The 21,889-nt window shown below is 42.4% G+C and overlaps 1 protein-coding gene across 1 annotated transcript in view; it reads right to left on the bottom strand.

Moving 5' to 3' along the window:
* The window catches only part of ZNF292 (zinc finger protein 292), a 110,633-nt gene extending 96,081 nt beyond the window's left edge, over positions 1-14,552 (bottom strand). Inside the window, exon 1 of the mRNA XM_040350070.1 lies at positions 13,896-14,552. The gene's annotated coding sequence lies outside the window, so the exon portion shown is untranslated. The remainder of the gene's footprint in view (positions 1-13,895) is intronic.
* Positions 14,553-21,889: the final 7,337 nt, after the last annotated feature.

The raw sequence follows: 21,889 nt of genomic DNA, 5'->3' as shown, positions 1-21,889 counted from the left end.
AACATTGAAGAGATCATGCGGTGCCTGGAAGTACCTGTGTCAGACTTTAAACTGATCTCAGTGTGTCTGCGGCATCCTTCAATCCTAGTCTCAGAAAGGCTTTAGCGCTAGTTCACACCAGATGCAGTTCTGTATGCCTTTTTTTGCACTAAAAATGCATGCAGTGTTTTCCATGTATTCCAATGGCTCTAGTTCACACCAATGCAGTCAGTTTCCGGTGCAGATTTTTTTTTAGAGCATGCTGAATTTTTTCTGCACTGGAACCTAGCAAATTGTATCAAAAACGCACTGGAACTGTGTGTGGTGTGAACTGCAAGCAAAAACTGATCCGGAACCTATCCGGAGTGCATTTTTGTGGTATGAACGGGCCCTTAAAGAGGTTGTAAACCTACCTTTAGAATTTGTACCTATTGGTAAGCCTTATCTCCTTAGGCTGGATTAACACCTATGCAGTTTTAGTGCTTTTTGCATTTTGCACATTTGCACTACAGAACGTTAAATGGTCTGAATCCAGCCTAAACGTGCGCCGTGTAGGAGATATTTACAGTATACTGCGCCGATGATGTCATTGGCGCATGCGCTCTGAAGAAACGGGCACCCGTGCCATTTCTTCAGTAGGAAATGCCGTGAGTGGCGGCTCCGGACAGTCATGCGTGGGAGTGACATCATGTGGCTCTGGCCAGCGGGGACGGCCCGGGCTTCATTTGCAGATATATTTACTAATGGCAAATCCACTTTGCACTACAAATTGAAATTGCACTGAAAGTGCGCTTGGAAGTGCAGTCGTAGATCCGAGGGGGACATGCAAGGAAAATAGAAAAACAGCACATGATTGGATGATAAAATCAGCAGAGCTTCCCCTCATTTTTAGATCTACCTCTCAGATTTACAGCGACTGCCATTCAAAGTGCAATTTCAACTGCAGTGGAAGTGGATTTGCCTTTTGTAAATAGCCCCCAGTATGGCTTTACTTTGCAGGGAAGGGAAAACAACAATTTTTTGACAAGGGTTTACTTCCTCTTTAAGCCAGGTCAGGTTCACATTTCACGCCCCATTTCATTACTTTTTTGTTTGTTTTTAGAATGTCACCTTGGTTATATGTTTTGCAAGAGCATGAACCAGGAAATAACTGATTACAGTAACTGGTAGTCCAAAAAAATGTTACAACCTAGCTGAAAACCAGAACATACTGTAATACTGTTACATAAAAAAATCACACATATGTTATATCTTTTTTAATCAGAAGGCTTTCTTAGTTTTATTTTGGGGTAAATATATTTTTTAACCATCTGTTACTAGCTGTCAAGTTTCCAGTGTTCAGAAGAGGTTTTCAAACGTCCTGTGTACATGAAGCCTTAAAGTCCTAAATTTCTCTTTTTTTATATATATATAAAATGTCCAAAGGGAGGAAAGGCTGAGTGGTTTAAACACAACAAAGTATTCCCAGAGGACTACAGTGTAACATAGTAGAAACTGTCTGTCCTCAGTATCAGTCAGGGACATGCAGTCAGGGGAGGCAGGTGAAAAATTCGATCTTCGAGGGTCGTAGGTGGTCACAGAGACCCCAAATCTAAGTCCTACCCCACCACTGGTAAAAATGTGGGGCTCCTACGACCTATGGTCATAGAGATAGGGGGCTCCTTGTGCAGCCTGTCAGAAGCTAAATACAGAGTGGCCAGTTTAAAGCGGAGGTTCACACAAAAGGTGAACCTCTGCCTTTCAGAACCCTCCTGAGTCTCATTTGGCACCTTTCAGTTGGGAGGGGGGTGCAGATACCTGTATAATACAGGTATTTGCACTCACTTCCGGGCATAGATATCCACAGAATCTGTGGATAATCTACGCCACTTCCTGCCCCCCCCTCCCGCTGTCTTCTGGGAGATAGAAGACAGGAGGGACCATTTTGATTGCGCAACGTGACTCGTGCATGCGCAGTAGGGAACCGGGAAGTGAAGCCGCAAGGCTTCATTTCCTGATTCCCTTAGCGAATATGGCGGCGGCAGCATCCGAGGACCGGGGCACATGTCTGCCTCGGGTGCCGAAATTGTGGGCACGCTGAACAGGTAAGTGTCCATATTTTAAAAGTCAGCAGCTGCAGTATTTGTAGCTGCTGTATTTTTTTTTTTTTTTTAAATCGGCGGACCTCTGCTTTAAATACATGCTGACACACTCTGTTTGCAGCAGACTGAGAGGATGAGCTCACAGTGCCTCTCCTCACTTCTCGTCAGAGGCACTGAGCTCAATGAACAACTTGGAGTCTTGGACCAATGGTAAAGTACCATTAGCCCCAGCTGTCCAATAAAAATGCTGCAGTGGAGGCACACCTATTACTGCAGTGTCATAGAAGGGGCATGTGTATAAAAGACAAATGCTCCCTTTCCAGCCCAGCCCTCTTATCTACAAGGAAAAAACATGGGTTTGCGTGTATAAGATTTACCCACAATCCCATGTTTTTCTTACACAGTAAGACCCCATTCACACCTGAGCGACAAAACGCCCGACGCCGGACGCTTCTGTCGCTCGAGGGGAGAATTCCCATTGCTGTCTATGGAGATGGTTCACATCTCATAGACGCCGAACGCCTGTCGCCTGAAAAAAAGTCCCGGACCCTTTTTTTCAGGCGACATAGGCGTTTCCCATTGACAGCAATGGGAAGACTTTGAGAGAAAAAAAAAAAAAGTGAAAGTTTTGTACTTGCGGCAAAATACGCCGCTACACGCGATCGCGGCTGTCGCTCAGATGTGAATGCAGCCTTAAGAGGGAGAATGAGAATCCGCTGCCTGTTGAAAAGGTACTGTTATAATCAAGCTAAATCATATATTATTATGCGATATGTTACACGATAATTTATTATTTATCTATTTACGGTGAAATTACTAGTTGAAAGTTATAACTTCAAACTTCTGTAATTTGTCCGTTAAGCCACCTGCTTGAGTACAGTTTTTGAAAATATAGTAAATGACCTAAAAAACAAATATATAATAATTATTTGTATATTACTTACTTATGGTAATTAACCCCTTGCCATCCAGGCCAATTCTGACACTTCTCTCCTACATGTATTAATCATCATTTGTAAACACACAAATCCCTGTTCTGTGAGGAGAGGAGAGACAGATTGTGAATTCCTACTAGCTAGTGACATTTACACAGTAATCAGTGCATTTTTATAGCACTGAACGCTGTATAATTGTCAGTGGTCCCAAAAATGTATCAAAAGTGTCCGATCTGTCTGCCATAATGTCGCAGTCCCGATAAAAATTGCAGATTGCTGCCATTACTAGTAAAAATATTATTTATAATAAACATGCCATAAAACTTTCCCCTATTTTGTAGACTCTATGGGCCAAATCCTCAGCCAGGCGGCGTAACTTAACTTTCAGCAGTTAAGTTACACTGACTTAAAGTTTCTACCTAAGTGCCTGATCCACAAAGCACTTACCTAGAAATTTCAGGCCGTGTAACTTAAAGCGGGAGTTCACCCATTTATAAAAAAAAAATTTTTCTCCCCTTAGCTTCCTGCTCGTTCGGTCTAGGGGAATCGGCTATTTGTATTAAAATATGAGCAGTACTTACCCGTTTTCGAGCTGCATCTTCTTCCGTCGCTTCCGGGTATGGGTCTTCGGGAGCGGGCGTTCCTTCTTGATTGACAGCCTTCCGAGAGGCTTCCGACGGTCGCATCCATCGCGTCACTCGTAGCCGAAAGAAGCCGAACGTCGGTGCGGCTCTATACTGCGCCTGCGCACCGACGTTCGGCTTCTTTCGGAAAATCGTGACACGATGGATGCGACCGTCGGAAGCCTCTCGGAAGACTGTCAATCAAGAAGGAACGCCCATTCCCGAAGCCCATACCCGGAAGCGACGGAGAGGATGCATCTCGTAAACGGGTAAGTACTGCACATATTTTAAAATAAATAGCCGATTCCCCTAGTAAAAACGAGCAGGAATCTAAGGGGGAAAAGTGCCCTCTAAGGGTGAACCCCCGCTTTAAGTGCCGCCGTCGTAAGGCGGTCCTCCTCTCCAGGGGGCGTTTATAATTTAAATGAGGCGCGCTCCCGCGCCGGCCGTACTGCGCATGCGTGTGACGTAATTTTCCCGACGTGCAGCGCGCGAACGTAATTGACGCCGGGCGGCTTTGTGGTTTGCGACGGGACACTAAAGTTGCGACGGGTGAAAAAAAATATACGCGCCGGGAAAACAAATAATTATTAAAAAAAATGATAACGTCGCTCAGCATGCATTCCTGAGGAAGAACTCCATGCCAATTTTCAAAGAAAAAACCGGCATGGGTTCCCCCCCCAGGAGCATACCAGGCCCTTAGGTCTGGTATGGGTTGTAAGGAGACCCCCCCACGCCGAAAAATCGACGTAGGGGGTCCCCCTACAATCCATACCAGACCCGTATCCAAAGCACGCTACCCGGCCGGTCAGGAAGGGAGTGGGGACGAGCGAGCGCCCCCCCCCTCCTGAGCCGTGCCAGGCCGCATGCCCTCAACATGGGGGGGTTGGGTGCTCTGGAGCAGGGGGGCGCACTGCGGGCCCCCCCACCCCAGAGCACCCTGTCCCCATGTTGATGAGGACAGGACCTCTTCCCGACAACCCTTGCCGTTGGTTGTCGGGGTCTGCGGGCGGGGGCTTATCGGAATCTGGGAGTCCCCTTTAATAAGGGGGTCCCCAGATACCGGCCCCCCACCCTAAGTGAATGGATATGGGGTACATCGTACCCCTATCCATTCACCTGGAGGCAAAAAGTAAAAGTTATTAAACACACAACACAAGGGTTTTTAAAATAATTTATTATTCTGCTCCGGATGCCCCCCCTGTCTTCTTTATTAGCTCTATTACCAGGGGGGCTTCTTCTTCCAATCTCCGGGGGTCTTCTTCCACTCTCCGGGGGGGGTTTCTTCTTCCGCTCTCCGGGGGGGGGGCTTCTCCGGACTCCGGGGGTCTTCTTCTATCTTCTCCCCTCTTCCGCTGTTGACTCGGCGAACCCCGGTTCTTCTCCAGCTGTCCGGTGCCTTCTTCTTCAGCGCTGGCTGCCTGCTATCTTTGTGTGTTAGCTCAATTTCTAGCAGGCAGCCATCGCGGTCTTCTGTGACGTCAGGGTCTTCTCTTCTGTTCTTCTCCCCTCTTCCGATGTTGCCTCGTCGCCTGTTGTCGCTGTAATGATGGAAGCGCGCCTTGCATCCCATTTATATAGGCATCACCGTCCCATCATGCTCCGGTAGGTACCCACGTGGTACCTACTGGTATGGATTGTAGGGGGACCCCCTACGTCGATTTTTCGTCGGAGGGGGGGTCTCCTTACAACCCATACCAGACCTAAGGGCCTGGTATGCTCCTGGGGGGGGAACCCATGCCGGTTTGGATTTTACAAATTGCCGTGGAGTTCTCCCTCGGGAATGCATACCAAATGCCGTCGCTTGAATGGGCCTTTACAAGGTGTGACTAACTTTACACTTTGTAAAAGCAGCCCTAGTTTTACACTTGGCAAACTAACACTTACGGCGAAAAAACTAAGCACAAAAGCTTTGAGGATCGCCCTAAGTGCTAATTTGCATACCAGAAGAGGCATTTCGACTCGAAATGCCCCCAGTGGCGGATGCGGTACTGCATCCTAAGATTCGGCAGTGTAAGTCCCTTACAGATGTCGGATCTTCTGCCTAACTTAGGAAAACTGCTTCTGAGGATCAGTTCCAAAGTTAGAACCAGAGATACGACGGCTTACGCCGGAGTATCTCTTTTGTGGATATGGCCCTATAACTTTTGCGCAAACCAATCAATATGATTTCTATTACCAAAAATATGTAGAAAAATACATATCGGCCTCAACTGAGAAAGAAATATTAGCTTTTTTTAAAAAAAAAAATGGGGATATTTCTTATAGCAAAAAGTACAAAATATTGTTTTTTTTTTTTAAATTGTTGCTCTTTTTTTGTTTATAGCGCAAAAAATAAAAACCGTAGAAGTGATCAAATACCACAAAAATAAATCTCTATTTGTGTGATAAAAAGGACATCAATTTTGTTTATGTACAATGAGTGAGTGAGAAACTTATATAGCGCAACACATGCAAACTGAATCGCCTCTGTTTAGGTACAATGTCACACGTCTGCGCAATTGTCAGTTAAAGCGTCGCAGTGCCGTATCCCAAAATATGGCCTGGTCATTGAGCAGCCAAATCTTCCAGGGCTGAAGTGATTAATGAATTAAAAAAAAATTTTTTGGTATAATGTGAAAGATGATGTTACGCCGCAAGAATCATGAGAGAATCGTGATCTTTATTCTAGCAAAATAAAAAAAGTGATTCTCATCTTCCCAGAATAATGCAGCTCTACTAAATACTTTTGCATATTTGACAGTTTTACCAATTTAGTCCCCAAGTCATAATACTCAGATCCTTTTCACAAGAAATGTGGTAAATAGCAAACATTCTTAACGGTCGTGTCAGAACTGGTAAAACCAGGAAATTCAATCCATTATTTAAAATGCGAGAATAGAAACACAGTGGCAGTCACTGCAAACTGGTTTTCAAAATGTGCTGGAACACGACACTGCTTTCACTAACCAGATTCATGTCCATTTAGTAACATGGCTCATTCTGGTAGCTGAAGCAAGCAGCTGCGTAAAAATGCACTTAAAACACTTTCACTTTCACTTTAGCTTCCTTTATCTCGTATCTCCCCATGTACTGTAAATATTTTTTCTATCAGCAGCCTCCAATCAATAAAAAGAGCTACTAATAATCAAAAGAACTGTTACCGTTATCTAAATGAAAGTTTAGGAGTAAATTATCTCTTCCATATGGAACGTAACAGCTTAATAACTGATCTCTGCTTACAGTTTGAACCCAATTGGGGTAAGCAAGACCTGATATTTTAAGCTTAAAGGGTCACTAAAGGAATTTTTCTTTTAATCTAAATAGTTTCCTTTACCTTACTGCAGTACTGGTTTCATGTCCTCATTGTTTGTTTTTGCTTTGAAGTAGCTGTAATTCTGCTGTGATCTCCACACTTCCTGGTTGTCTGGCTCCTTATAACCATGGTACTGGGAGCTTTCTCACGGTGGTCTAAGCTGTCATTACTGTGTGTCTAAAACTTCCCAGAACCAATCAGATTAATTAAAAAAAAAAAACACTGCCCTGGATTTGTTTGTTTTTGTTCTGTGTGTCTCTCTACTTCACAGGAACATGAAGCCAGTTTAAAAGTGAAAGTGAAACTAGAGGCACATTATATGATTGATTTTTATCTACTTTTAACCATTTTTAAAAGGAATCAGTTAACTTTTATGTCTCTATACCCTGTAAACAGTCATTTCAGCAAACACAATTTTTCCTTTAGTGACCCTTTAATATCATCTTGTTACCTTGTTACCTTTATACCTTGGTTAATTACCTTTGGATGTAAGTATTTTTTAACGTATGCTAATAAGGAACTATGTTAATGTATTGTTTACTGTCATGAGCATACACTCTTGTTGTCGAATAAATAAATACATTTTTTTTTAAAGATTAAAAAAAAAAAAGGAATAAGAATATTCTAACCAAAGTGGAAAAGAAGGGAGAATTCCAGAGTTTTCAGAGCTGCTATCTGGACATTGCTAGGGAGCTTTGACATGAGAAAGGCTTTACAACAGGTAATGTTAGATAGGATAGCAAGAGGAATACAGAATCTTAAAGGAGAAGCTCTTTTGGCCCTTTCTCCTCCTATGGATTACAGGGGTGCTAAAGCCCGCTGTTGGCTGATGTGACTGAGCCGCTCCAAGCTCTGAGAGATCCCAACTTTAAAGTTGGGATCCACCCAGATTCCTGAGTGACAGTTTGCTCAGCCTCATAGTGAGCCGCTCAAAGGCTGAGCAAGCCTCTCTCGCCCCTTCCACAGAGCCAGTAAGCATTAGAGAAGCAGAGCAGAGAGGAGAGAACTGGCTCTCTGCGTACTGAAGACCGAGAAACCAGTGATCAGTGGTCTTTGATGGCTCGGGTTCTCGGTCTAAAGCCTCGTACACACAATCAGATTTTCGGACGACCGTTCGTCCATTTTTTTGTTGCATGCTAGTCTCATGTCGAAAGTGAAGAGGTTACCCACCATACGAAAATTCTCGTACCACAGAATACAACTTCAGAGGGACATAATGTGTTGTATAGTTTTGTATGTTTTCTTTTGTTTCTGAGCATGCGTAGTCTTGCTTTTATGATTTTTTTTTGTACAAAAACCATATTAATTAAAGGATAATGGGACGTTGAGTTAACATACGACAAAAATTTTATAGACTGCACATCAAGCTTTTGTCGGACGAAAAAACTGAATTTGCTGTTGAAAGCACTATACTAACAATCCAAAAATCGGAAGATCGTTTGTCAGATGAATTTTTTTTTTCGATTCTTGTATCGTGTACACAGGCCTTTAGGGGTGGCAAGGGATAGGTGCAGCATTAGACCGATGCTGCATCCACCTAGGTAAATATGTACTGTATATTTTTTTTTTATTCCCAAACTTCTATTTTAAAATCTGTCATATTCTTCAAGTATTCGAAAACTATTCATCTTCTTGTTATGATACACGCTCACTTGCAAATGACCTTGTTTCCATTAAAAGAAGAGGAGCGTTAGTATGACTTCACGTTGATTTAATAACTGGTATCACATCAATTTGAAAATCATTCCAAAATATGTTATATCCTGAGCATAGAGCTATTCCAAAAAACAATGAAACCAACCAACGAGCTCCTAATCCTATTCAGCAAAAGCTAAACCCAGAATGTAAAAGCATACCTAAGGTCAAAATATAAAATCACATAATACCCTTCCTACGCTGATTTTATTTACTTCTAGCCTACTCCTATAAATATGAACTATCTTGAAGTTTGTAAACTTACTTTGTGAAGATCTGTACATAATTTACTTTCTTGAAATCTGTGACACACAGTCACTATGCCCTGTGAGTAGGCACTGCTATGTCACAGATTTCACAGAGCTGTCTTCTGTACTACTGCGGTGCTGAGAGGGGGAGTCTCAGGAGGCGGAGTCAGTATAGGAATCACTGCTCGCAGGCAGCAAGGTACCATGGTATATGTAGTCCTTTAAGTAAACAGCAAAGGAGAAGCTGCAAAGCATGCAGGGAATCCAGGGAGTTGTGGAAAGAGATGGCCAGCAGACAGGCAGCACTCACAACATGAAAAGAGGATATTTCAAGTAAGCTTATATTGGATTGTCAAAACTATTGGTTGTAATGTTATTAACATTGTTGATGTTATAAAATGATATATTATATATGGTATGCTTTGGCCAAATAATTTATTTCAATTCACCTGTGAGTTTCATATAATTCAATCAAGTCTGAGATTCATATACGGTAATTCAGTGCATCTAGACAGCATGGAACACGTTTACAATGGGTATGCTTCCTGGATGCTACTGTGCAGTAGAATGTTTTCTCTCATATTCTTTCTAGTTCTTGTGTCGTTAATTACATTTATAGCAAGTTTGAATATGACTGATGACTCTAAGAAACATTTCAATACTGGCGTTTTTTTTTTTTTTACATTTGGCTTTTTTTTTTTTACAGAGAATAGCTTTCAGTTCTCAGGTCACCAGGCTGTCGACAATAGGAACTGGGAAGTACTGGTGAACTGAAGCAATGCCAGGATCTGAAAAATTAAGTACTGAGCAGGTAGGCTGTGCACTCTGCTTTTTAAGATATCATTTAAACTTTTGACTGAATTGTACCTTTACAATAAGTTAAAGTTATATATATATATATATATATATATATATATATATATATATATATATATATATATATATATATATATATATATATATATATATATATTTGTAAATTCTTAGTTGCAGTTGCATAAACTTTCAATGCCAGAAATGGAAAGCTCATTATTTAAAAACCATAAGATTTATTACATGCTAGTTACCTGCCCGGCTGTCTTCTCTGGTAATGTTTTGTCTGAATACCGAACTGAAGATGCTGACTGTTTTAAAGGATACCTTTTGTAACATGTTACAAGTTACACCCATATTCATGGTGTAACATGTTACAACTCCACCGACCTCCACCTCCCCTGAGTCCCTGTTTTGACAGCAAGCGAGGCATCTTCTCCCCCCGCTCGCTACCACTATCTGAAATCTTCCCACCGCCCACCCAGCACGTCATCCATTCACAGTGTTCTGTGAATGTGAAAATGACAAGTCCCACCAGCCTTTGCGATTTTCCGTATTGTACTGTATTTTTCAGTGAACTACCATGACGCCGTTGAACGCTCTGGTAGTTCATTCTCTCCTCCTGTCAGTGTGTAACTGCCTGCCTTTACGAGGTACGAGCAGACAGATACACTGACAATGCTTCAAGTAAAAAAATAAAAATAAATGCACATTTTTTTGCCTGCATTTATTTACTTTTCTTTAAAAGGGTAACTTATCCTTTAACCACACCAGATACTCAAAACGACTCTGTCAGGCTTTAAATAATAGAGGCAAAAAATCTCAGCAAAAAAAGTGTTAATATACTCGTCTCTCTGACAGCTTGTGTCTCCCCATGGTTTTAGTGCTGCAGTCTTCCCAGTATCTTCAGCATTTGACATTTCCAGGAATGCCCCTAGCTGCCCCATAGTTTCTTCCTTTAACAAAGTGAAATAGAGGTTGGAGAAAAGAACCAATAGCAACAGCAGGGGACACAGGCATCTAGAAGTGTGGAATATTGAAGAGACTGGTAGAGGCAGCAGCACAGGATTGGAGGGGAGGAACAAGACATGCGCCACATTAGAGGTAAGTATACTACCTCTTCCTTTGCAGGGAACATCTCTTGCTGGTATACTTTAATTAGTCAATCCAGGGTCAGTATAGACAAAGTCAAAATGAAGTGAGAAAAGTTGGCACTGAATTAAACCTGGAGGTATGAAAAGGCTTTTAAGAGCCTCATATTCTTTAACCACTTCCATACCAGGTACTTACGCAGCTTCCCGCCCAAGCCAATTTTCAGCTTTCAGCACTGTCGCACTTTGAATGGCAATTGCGCGGTCATGCTACACTGTACCCAAACAAAATTGGCGTCCTTTTTTCCCCACAAATAGAGCTTTCTTTTGGTGGTATTCGATCACCTCTGCGATTTTTTTTTTTTGCGCAACAACTAAAAAAAGGCTGAAAATTTGGAAAAAAAATTACGTTTTTATTTTTTTCTGTTAATTTTTTTGTAAATAAGTTTTCTTTTTCAATTACGGGCACTGATATGGCGGCACTAATGGGCACCGATGAGATGGCACTGATGGACATCGATGAGGTAGTACTGACGGGCACAGATGAGGTGGCACTGATTGGCGGCGCTGGTATGCGACACTGATGGGCACACATAGGCGGCACTGATGGGCACACATAGGCGGCACTGATGGGCACACATAGGCGGCACTGATGGGCACACATAGGCGGCACTGATGGGCACACATAGGCGGCACTGATGGGCACTCATGGGCGGCACTGGGCACTCATAGGCGGCACAGATGGGCACTCATGGGCGGCACTGATGGATACTTATGGGTGGCACAGATGGGCACTGATAGGTGGGCACTGGGCATGGATGGGCACTGTGGGGTGGCACTGATGGACACTGGGGTGGCACTGATGGACACTGGGGTGGCGCTGATGGACACTGGGGTGGTGCTGATGGACACTGGGGTGGCAGCACTGATTTTTGCCAGGTTGCCAGTCAGTGCCCATTTGTGGGCACTGACTGGCATCTTTTTTTTTTTCTTTATGCTTTTTTTTTTTTTTTTTTTCCTGTCATTTTTTTTTTTCTGTCATTTTTTTTTTTTTGCCCACCCTGGTGCTCCAGGGTGGGCATCCCTGGTGGTCCAGTGTGGCGATCCGAGGGGGGGCTGCGCTGATAAACAATCAGCGCTAACCCCCCCTGTCAGGAGAGCCGCCGATCGGCTATCCTCTACTCGCGTCTGTCAGACGCGAGTGAGGAAGAGCCATCGACGGCTCTTCCTGTTTACATCGTGATCAGCCGTGGTTGGACACGGCTGATCACGTGGTAAAGAGTCTCCGCCGGAGGCTCTTTACCGAGATCGGAGATGCAGGGTGTCAGACTGACACCCCGCATCACCGATCGCCGCGATGCGCGCTCCCACGGGCGCGCGCGGCATGAAATCCTGCAGGACGTTCTAGAACGTCCTGTCAGGATTTCATAACCACTTCCCGGACGTAAATCGGCCATAGGCCGGGCGGGAAGTGGTTAAATACAGAGCTTGTGTTTCAGAACAATAATACTAATGCCTTGTTTCCACTGAATGGAACGGTTCGGGTCAGTAGATTTGGAACGGTTTAGAACGGACCGGTCTATTCTCGTGAGCGTTTCCACTTCAAATCGGACCGTTGGGACCATACAGGATTTAGAAAAAATGCCTAGCACGTCCACCAATCAGTGGAATGTATTGCATCTCCGCCCTAATGGAACCGTTCCATTTTCTATGGCCCCACATCTGAAGCAGGACCCCGAATGGTCCGGTACGGTTCGGTTTTATGGCACACTTTCATAATGGAAACACCCAAAATAGCGTACCGAACCTAACCGTACCGAACCGTACCGCTCAGTGGAAACGAGGCATTACTGTAGCTTTTCAGTTGCACAATCACAAAGCCCACAGAATTAGAAACAGACTTAGAATGTCCAGCAATACAAGAAACAGCTAACCCCTAATGACCATGTGGTTCTTCCTGTCCTAGCTGGTGCAAGCCATAGACTTCTCAATGCAGTGGCAGGCATAACCACCAAATGGACCCCTGTACACAAAAATTTTTTGGGCCCCACATTCAAATATTACTCAAAGAACAAACTTTTATTCACTGGTTATAGATCAGATGTTAAGATCCTGAAGAACACCTTCACTTCCAGTACAGTTGGTGTCAAGAGGAAATAAGAGAAGTATTTTACACGTCTCAGTGCAACATGAACTATTTTCTTCTGCCCGCTACTTCTTAGATACTAGAACCTGCCAAGCTCTATAAATAAGCAAGATATATTCTACATGATGCCGGATGGATTTCAAATTCTGCTCAATCCATATCTAGACTAAATGGTCCCCTTACTACTAGAGGGTCCCTGTGCAACTGCGAATTATATACAAGCGATTTGTTCATCTCTGAAGACCAAAACTGGAACAACAATAGGACAGCACTCTGGGAAGGCAGGTTCTTTGAATAGGAAGGACTGAACACCGCTTACATGTGTCAAACCTAGGTGTCCTTACTCATAGTAAGCGCTCCTAGAACTTAGTAACACCTGTAAAAACGAAAAACCCAGGGTTCTGAAGAACAAAGCTAGTTGTTTGTTCCTCTGATAGGTTGATGTTATAATATAAATATGGAATTAATTTTAAGCAGGGACTTCCTCCCAGTATACCACCCTCCATGGCATCTACAGCAGTGAACAGCACCTTAAAGGGGTTGTTAAGGTTTGTTTTTTATTTTCTAAATAGGTTCCTTTAAGCTAGCGTATTGTTGGTTCACTAACATTTTCCTTCGATTTCCATTCAAAATTGTTTTTTTCTTTGTTTTCTTTGTCTGAATTTCTCACTTCCTGTTCCTCCTCAGTAAGCTGTTCTGGCCGACTAACCCCCAGCCAGAACGGCTTGGATGATGGGGGCAAGCTTACTGAGGAGAAACAGGAAGTGAGAAATTCAGACAAAAGAAAAAAAACATTTAGACGGGAAATCAAAGGAAAAGGTAAGTAAACCAACAATCCACTAGCTTAAAGGACCCTATTTAGAAAATAAAAAACAAACCTTTACAACCCCTTTGATCCAATTTGTCAACAATTTAGCATTACCTAAAATGAAAAAATTCAAACAAATTTAAAGCACTCTAAACAAAGCTGTGAAAAATTTATTACTCACAGGGATTCCTTTGGCTTTTTTCCTTGTCTCTTTTTTTTCATAGATAGCTGTAAATATCCATGTGAGTTTTTGATCTGATAGAGCTTCTATTGTTTGGCATGGAGGGTAGTTTCCTTATATGCAATGAAGCTGACTGGCTGTAACTTTCCCACACAGTTGTATAGACAGGTTGCTTCATCTCACTGGAGATGTAGGCCAGCGCCATCCATGCCTATAAGACTTTATGATTTTAATATATTTGCACTTTGATAATAGAGGCATTCCATGTATTACTCATATTATGTAGGCCTGTCAGTTGGTTTCTATTAGATTATGGAAGAAAAACAATTAAAAAAAAAAATGTTTTCTGCTTACAAAGTGGCAAAACCTCCATGTAGTTTGCGGCATTGCTATGCAAATAACTTTTCACCTTATACCTCAAATGAGTCTCTACTTTTAGAACCAGCTCTGACAGTTGTTTTCTTTGACTGTACATTCCTAAATTCCCATAAAGTAGGTGGATTATGTAACCAGGAAGCCGTCAATTTCCAGCAGATTTCCATAGGCAGATCTTCAACACAATCATTCGTTAGGAAGCACAAAGAAAAATTGTAGGTGATGTCTGTAAGTACATTCCTTTTTAGAAGCATTCCCACTGTGTTAACAGCATTAAACGCCAACGGGGTTGATTTACTAAAACAAGAGTGCAAAATCTAGTGCAACTGTGCATAGAAACCAATCAGTTTCTTTGTCAAAGCTTAATTGAACAAGCTGAAGTTAGAAGCTGATTGTCTACCATGCACAGCTGCAGCAGATTTTGCACTCTTCAGTTTTAGTAAATCAACCCTAATGTATTAGAAGCACAGTAATCTGCAATTTTGACCACATCCATTTGTAATCGCGTAGCTGTAATGGTTATAGTTGAATAGCAGATAGCTCCAGATTACTTGGTGTTTGTCTCCATTTTTGCAGCCGGCACAACAACGCTCAGAAGCAGTTTGTAGCACTCTTCAATGAGAAATGCTAAATTCCTGGTACATAGAAACATATACCTGAGGGGTATCAGAATGCTTGCCTCTATAAACAGTTCTGTGACGTGGTCATGTCATTGGCTGGCTTCTCTTATGTGATATTAGTTGCAGAAATCAAACTGAGGTCTGGAGGGGCCTAAGACGTCAAAGTATTTCAAATAGCTGTACTTTAACCAGCTTTCTGGAACATGGCATATGTATTTGTAAAATGTTTAATCAAAAATAAGCCCAATTTTCTTCAAGACATGCCCATTGTTCTTTGTTTTCTAAAAAGTGTTATTGAGCCCCCGGCTACACTGCAAAGTCGACCATGTGCTTTGGAATGCAGGTGTCACCCTTTAGGTTTCTCTTGCTTGAGTCAGGCCCACAGATGCCATGTGCTGCACATCCATGCACAGTATGGTTCAGTAGTCTCCTCACAGGAAATTTCCTTTCACACAAACAGATGTAGAGAACAAGGCAGCATACTCTGCTTTATTAGAAGCACCACGAGCAGTGTGATACAGGCGGTGCAAAAATAAGCTCCAGGTCTGTATTTGTTATGAGTCTTTTCATTGTATTCCATTGGTGCTTTCTCTGTTGTGAACACTTAGCCCACAGATGTACTTGTACCAGTCCAATATTTTCCACTTATATGGCAAAGCTTAAAATATCCGTTCATATTTTCAGATTTGATTTCCAAGCCAAAGGATCCAGAGTTGTCGCATGTTGATGTTATTGAAATGTTAATAGATGGCCATTTATTGCTGGATGCATGTAAGAAATGCATACTTTTCCCTCCTCTCCAATTACTTCCTAGGAGCAGGCACTAAACGTATGAAGCACGCTGGTCTGTCCTCTTCTGTTTCCTGATCTCCTGATACTGTGTCAGAGGAAGGTGGGGCCACACAGTTCTGGTCTTCAGTTGTTTCCTATCCACAAAGAAAGGAAAGGATGACCTGTACAGCAGAAGAAGGGGGTAGATGGGGAAACTGCAGAGAAAGGAAGTGCTGAGGAGTAAGCTGAAATATTGCAGTTAAGAGGAAATGAGGTTGCAATGGCTAAAAAAAGAAAGAAAAGGTGAACAGCAGCATTTCCATTTTGCAGTGCTCTTTCTCCATAAGCTGGCATTGCAGCACCCAGAAAATGGCTGGAGGTGAAAACACTGTTTGTAAGTGAGTTATTTTTAGGCTGGAGAGCAGAGACGGTGGGACTGCAGAGTAGGCAGAGAGGGAGTAATGAAGTGAAAGAGCTGAGCTGGAAGGGGAGGAGTGGCTTTACTGTAGAGAAGGAGGAACACAAAGGAGGGGCTGCACTACAAAATGGACAAACACATGTGAAGGTCTGGTGTAGAAGGAAAATACTGGCCCAAATAGATCAAATCATGGATTATGTTTACTTCCCTAACATTGAAACAGTGTTGTTTGCATAAAGGACAACAACAATAAGCTGTGTGGATCAAATGCTCATCCATCTGTGCCCATTCCTCAGCTACCAACAATTCAACAGGCCATGGTGGTGATTGAAAATTTGGTGTAAAAGATAGTTGTGCGTATGGATTTACACATTAACCCACAACCTCCACTCTGTAAGATGTATTTCATCATACGATTTCAATCCAATTTGTTTTGATTTCTTGCACTTTGGCCTTAACAACCAATCACATTCTTTCTTTCATCGTGTTAACTGAAAATTGATCCATAATGAGACCAGATTATTCCTTGGTTTGGTTGTAATGCAAATTTGAGCTTTAATGCATTTAATAAAAGCAGTGTAGTGGCTTATTATGTATGTATGCATACATTTTTTTAAATACGTTTATGTTGTATTGCATACTAGATGATTAGAAAGTACATATGTGTCGTTTACTGTTTATGCAACATATGTGCCATAACAGTTATGATCACATTCTAATGTAACACGTTGACAGTTGAAAGCACCTTGGCTATCGAAGGGTTGCTGCCATTTCACTTGTTTACCAATGGCCATAAATGCTTGAGATTTGTAAGAGATATATCTGTTTACAGACATGGATTGCTCACAGTGCCGAACAGCAGCTTGTGTGATTCGTGTGGCAGAGACTATACTGCAGCATTATACACACACACACGCCGTGTATTTCAACCTACAAGACAGCAGTATTCATGAGAGCTAAAACTCTCCTCTAGTGACATGCAGTAGCGAAGGGGAAATACTCCTCCCTGTCACTGGAGCGAGCTTCAGCTCTCACTGTAACTCTTCCAGTGAATTTAGATGTCTAAGTTCTTGCCTACAAACATTTTATCTATCATAAAACAGTAGAGCAACAGTGTCGCTGAAGTCATCAACAGCTAGGATTTTTCCATAGACAATAAAATTAACAGTCAACAATGAAATATATATACAGTGCCTTCAAAAAGTGTTCATACACCTTGAAATTCTCCACATTTTGTCATGTTACAACCAAAAACTTAAATGTATTTTATTGGGATTTTATGTAATAGACCAACACAAAGTGGCACATAATTGTAAAGTGGAAGGAAAATGATAAATGGTTTTCAATTTTTTTAACAAATAAATACCTGAAAAGTGTATCATGCATTTGTATTCAGCCCCCTTTACTCTGATACCCCTAACTAAAATCTAGTGGAACCAAATGCCTTGAGAAGTCACCTAATTAGAAAATAGAGTCCACCTTTGTGGAATTTAATCTCAGTATAAATACAGCTGTTCCGTGAAGCCCTCATGCCTCGTACACACGACCGTTTTCCTCTGCAAAAACCATCAAGAAAACTACTGGCAGAGCTTTTTTGCCGTGTGTATGTTTTTAGTCGAGAAAACTGTTGTGGATCTCGATGAGAAAAAAAGAGAGCATGTTCTATTTTTTCTCGTCGGGAGTCTCAATTTTCTGGTCGTGGTTCTCGTCAGGCTGGTTTACAACGAGAAACACGTTCGTGTGTATGCATAGAAACCCGCGCATGCTCAGAATAAAGTATGAGACGGGAGCGCACCTTCGGTAAAAGTAGCGTTCGTAATGGAGATAGCACATTCGTCACGCTGTAAAAATTATTGCATCGTTTAAATGCTGCGCATTTAAATCATCTTTAGAATGGTACAATAAAGAACTTCTTTTGCTAACATTTTGTAACATTTTTCATGCTGAACTCATGAATATTTTTGATTAATTTATATAGCAAGATATATATATATATATATATATATATATATATATATATATATATATATATATATATATATATTTTAAATACAGATCTGCATTTTTAATTATTATTATTATTATTATTATTTTAATTAAAAGTCCCTCCACTTTTTCCTGCTTACCAGGGGTGTTGGCAACTTATGTTAATCATACAGAGATGTTCCATTTATGCGATTATTTAATTTCTAGTCATCTCCATGATTTATGTTTTCATTTTGTTGTGTCAAGCATCATATTTTGTGGGGATGCTTTTTTTCAGCAGGGACAGGGAAGCTGGTCAGAGTTGATGGGAAGATGGATGGAGCCAAATGCAGAGCAATCTTAGAAGAAAACCTGTTAGGCCGCGTACACACGGTCGGACAAAACCAAGGAGAATGGACCGAGGTTCAGTTACATCGGTCCAAACCGACCGTGTGTATAGCCCATCGGTCTGTTGTCCTTCGGTCCAAAATTTTAAAACATGCTTTAAAATCGAACCAATGGACCGCTGCCCGATCGGTCCAAACCGATGGTTAGTACAGAAAGCATCGGTTCAAAACCCGTGCATGCTCAGAATCAAGTTGACGCATGCTTGGAAGCATTGAACTTCGTTTTATTCAGCACATCGTGTGTTTGACGTCACCGCGTTCTGACCCGATCGGTTTTTGGAACGATGGTGTGTACGCACATCAGACCATCAGGCCACTTCAGCGGTGAACCGATGGAAATGGCCCGTCGGACCATTCTCATCGGTTTGGAGCGACCGTGTGTACACGGCCTTAGAGTCTGCAAAAGACTTGAGACTGGGACAGAGGTTCACCTTCCAGCAGGACAACAACCTTAAAGGGTCACTAAAGGAATTTTTTTTTTTAGCTAAATGGCTTCCTTTACCTTACTGCAGTCCTGGTTTCATGTCCTCATTGTTCGTTTTTGCTTTCATGTTGCTGTAAATCCTCTCTGTTCTGGACACTTCCTGGTTGCCTGTTTCCTGATAACCACAGTACTGGGAGATTTCTCACGGTGGTCACTAATCAAGGAGCTGTGTGTAAAACGAAACTGGATTGGTGCTGAGGAGTTTTAGACAAAGTATCACTGCTCTCTATTGGCTGACTGCCCTCTAGTGGCTCTCTGTACATCAGAGAACCAGCAAACAACAGCAAAAACGAAACTACACTGCAGGCACATTATATGATTGTTTTTTTATCTATTTTTAATCATTTTTAAAAGGAATCAGTTAACTATTATGTCTCTATGTCCTGTAAACAGTCATTTCAGCTAAAAATTTTTTTTCCTTTAGTGACCCTTTAAACATACAGCCAGAGCTACAATGGAATGGTTTAGATCAAAGCATATTCATGTGTTAGAATGGCCCAGTCAAAGTCCAGACCCTGAATGCAAATGCATGCCACACTTTTCACATATTTATTTGTAAAATATGTTGAAAACCATTTTTCACTTTCCTTCCCTTTCACAGTTATGTGCCACTTTGTGTTGGTTTATCACATAAAATCCCAATAAAATAGACTTGTAGCGTGACAAAATTTAGAAAATTTCAAGGGGCATGAACACTTTTTCAAGGCACTGTATACTAGTGAAATTAGTGTGTCAACCTTGTTATAGAATCATTATTTGGTTATTTCTATTGTTTTATTTTTTTTCATAGTGGATTTGTTGATACATTTAAAGTGGATGTAAACCCAAAACATTTTAATTTTTTTATGTCACAATGTAGAGAATAAGATTTCCTATCATCTGTGCCCAGTCTTGCCACACAGAGTTAATCCAGCTCTGAGCAATCCTATTTTATTGTTCAGTGAAAATTAACAGACTTCCAGATAAAAACCTGTCTAAATAAAAAGTCCTTTCCGTCCCCTTGCTTCGAGTGACATACATTACCTCTCACAATGAACTGTGGATCACCCCCCATTGTATGATAAACATCCAGGAATGTGCATGTGTCCAAGCTAGTGCACGAGATATGTAAAAACCCTGTCACTCGAAGCAAGGGGACGGAAAAGACTTTTTATTTAGACAGGTTTTTATCTGGAAGTCTGTTAATTTTCACTGAACAATAAAAGTGGATTGCTCAGAGCTGGATTAACTATGTGTGGCAAGACTGGGCACAGATGATAGGAAATCTTATTCTCTACATTGTGACATCAAAAAAAAAAAAAAAAACTTTTTGGGTTTACATCCACTTTAAATATACTTTGATGCATATTTGTAATAAAGGAAACCCGCAAAACATGTTGAAAGAAATAGGGGGCTTCCATTGCTGACAATCTTCCCAAAGTATTTGTTGCCTGGCTGATCTAATCTCAATGGCTTTATTGCGTTCTTAGTCATTGAACTGGAAAATGGAAAGTTTAGGAATCCAGTGAAGTCAGTGCAAATTCAGAATTACATTTGTGCATACTGGCCCTTGATCAGTGTCTGCAGCTAAAACCACTAGATCGGCATGACAACCAGGCTGTCAGGGAACCAGCCATAGAAAGACTGGCAGGTCTGTCCATCAGCTGGGTCACGGACCAACGAGCACAGGGCATGTGCGCGTGCACGGGGCACGCACACGGGCAACAGCAGCAAGAACTCTGCATTCTTCATTGCACACGTGCGTGCGCCATTGCGCACACAATTTGGGAGTGACACTCCCTGTGTCACCTCCAGGGGACGCTCTGCACTTAGACGCAAGGGAAGGCCTCTCAGCACTTCGGCCTCTGGTAAGGTACGTGACAGTTTAATGCAGCCAGAAGTGTCAGAGGCCGAAGGAGGTGCTTCCCCGCTCAAGACTTTATACCAGCAAGTCGCAGCCCTTACTCAAGCAGTGACGAACCTACAAGAGCAGTACTCCCAGTTGGGAAATTGCCTTCCGAACCAGACGATGTTCCCTCCTCCTGAACCCAGTGTACCCACTCCAGAACGCTTCTCAGGTTACCAAAGAAAGTTTAGAGCATTCAGAGTCTCCTGTGTATTGTACCTGTCCCTACAGCCAAGGACCTTCTCTCTAGAGACTGTTAAAGTGGGATTTATTATTACCTTGCTGTCTAAAGGACCTCAGTCCTGGGCCCATCAGTTGCTGGAGCAAAAGAATCCCGCTATTTACACCTTGGACTTATTTTTTGAAGCTACGGCTAAATGTCCGGCCACCGCTGAAGCAGCCCTCCATGCCTTACGGCAAGGGCAGCGCAATGTAGAGGACTATACTGTGGACTTTCACAATTGGGCTGCGGACACAGGATGGAACGAGGCCGCTCTCAGATATCAATTCCGCCTTGGCCTGTCTGAACCTATTAAAGTCGAGTTAGCACGAGTGGACGGCCCAGCCACCTTAGAAGGGCTCATTCAGTTAACCATCCAACTGGACAGGCGCCTGCGGGAGTGACAGTCTGAACGTGCACAAGCCTGCCGGCCTTCTTGGATGCTGCCTAAGGTTCCAGCCATTCATGCGCCCTCCTCTCCGGTCACGTTCAATAGAGGGCCTATGCAGATTAGCATGGTTCGCTCTGCCCTGACCCCCAATGAAAGACTTCTTAGCCGGCAGGCGAACCTTTGTTTCTACTGTGGACAAGCCGGACATTTTCTTTCCAACTGTCCAATAAGGCCCTGTAGATCTTCTCCCCGCAACCCTTTGCACCTCCGAATCCCGAAATCCTCCTCAGCTCACCTGGTTCTCCATGTCGCATTACAGTTATCAAGAGGGGAGGTCAGATTTCCAGCGATAATTGACTCCGGGGCTTGTAGTTGTTTTTTGGACATTTCCCTTGCTAAGGACTACCAGATCCCTCTGCGGAATAAGGAACATAAACGTAAGATTCATTTGGCTGATG

Source organism: Rana temporaria, chromosome 4, assembly GCF_905171775.1.
Source record: "Rana temporaria chromosome 4, aRanTem1.1, whole genome shotgun sequence".
Taxonomy (NCBI): Eukaryota; Metazoa; Chordata; class Amphibia; order Anura; family Ranidae; genus Rana; species Rana temporaria.
The sequence above is the reverse complement of the archived record's forward strand: the minus strand, read 5'-3'. Positions and strand labels throughout refer to the sequence as shown.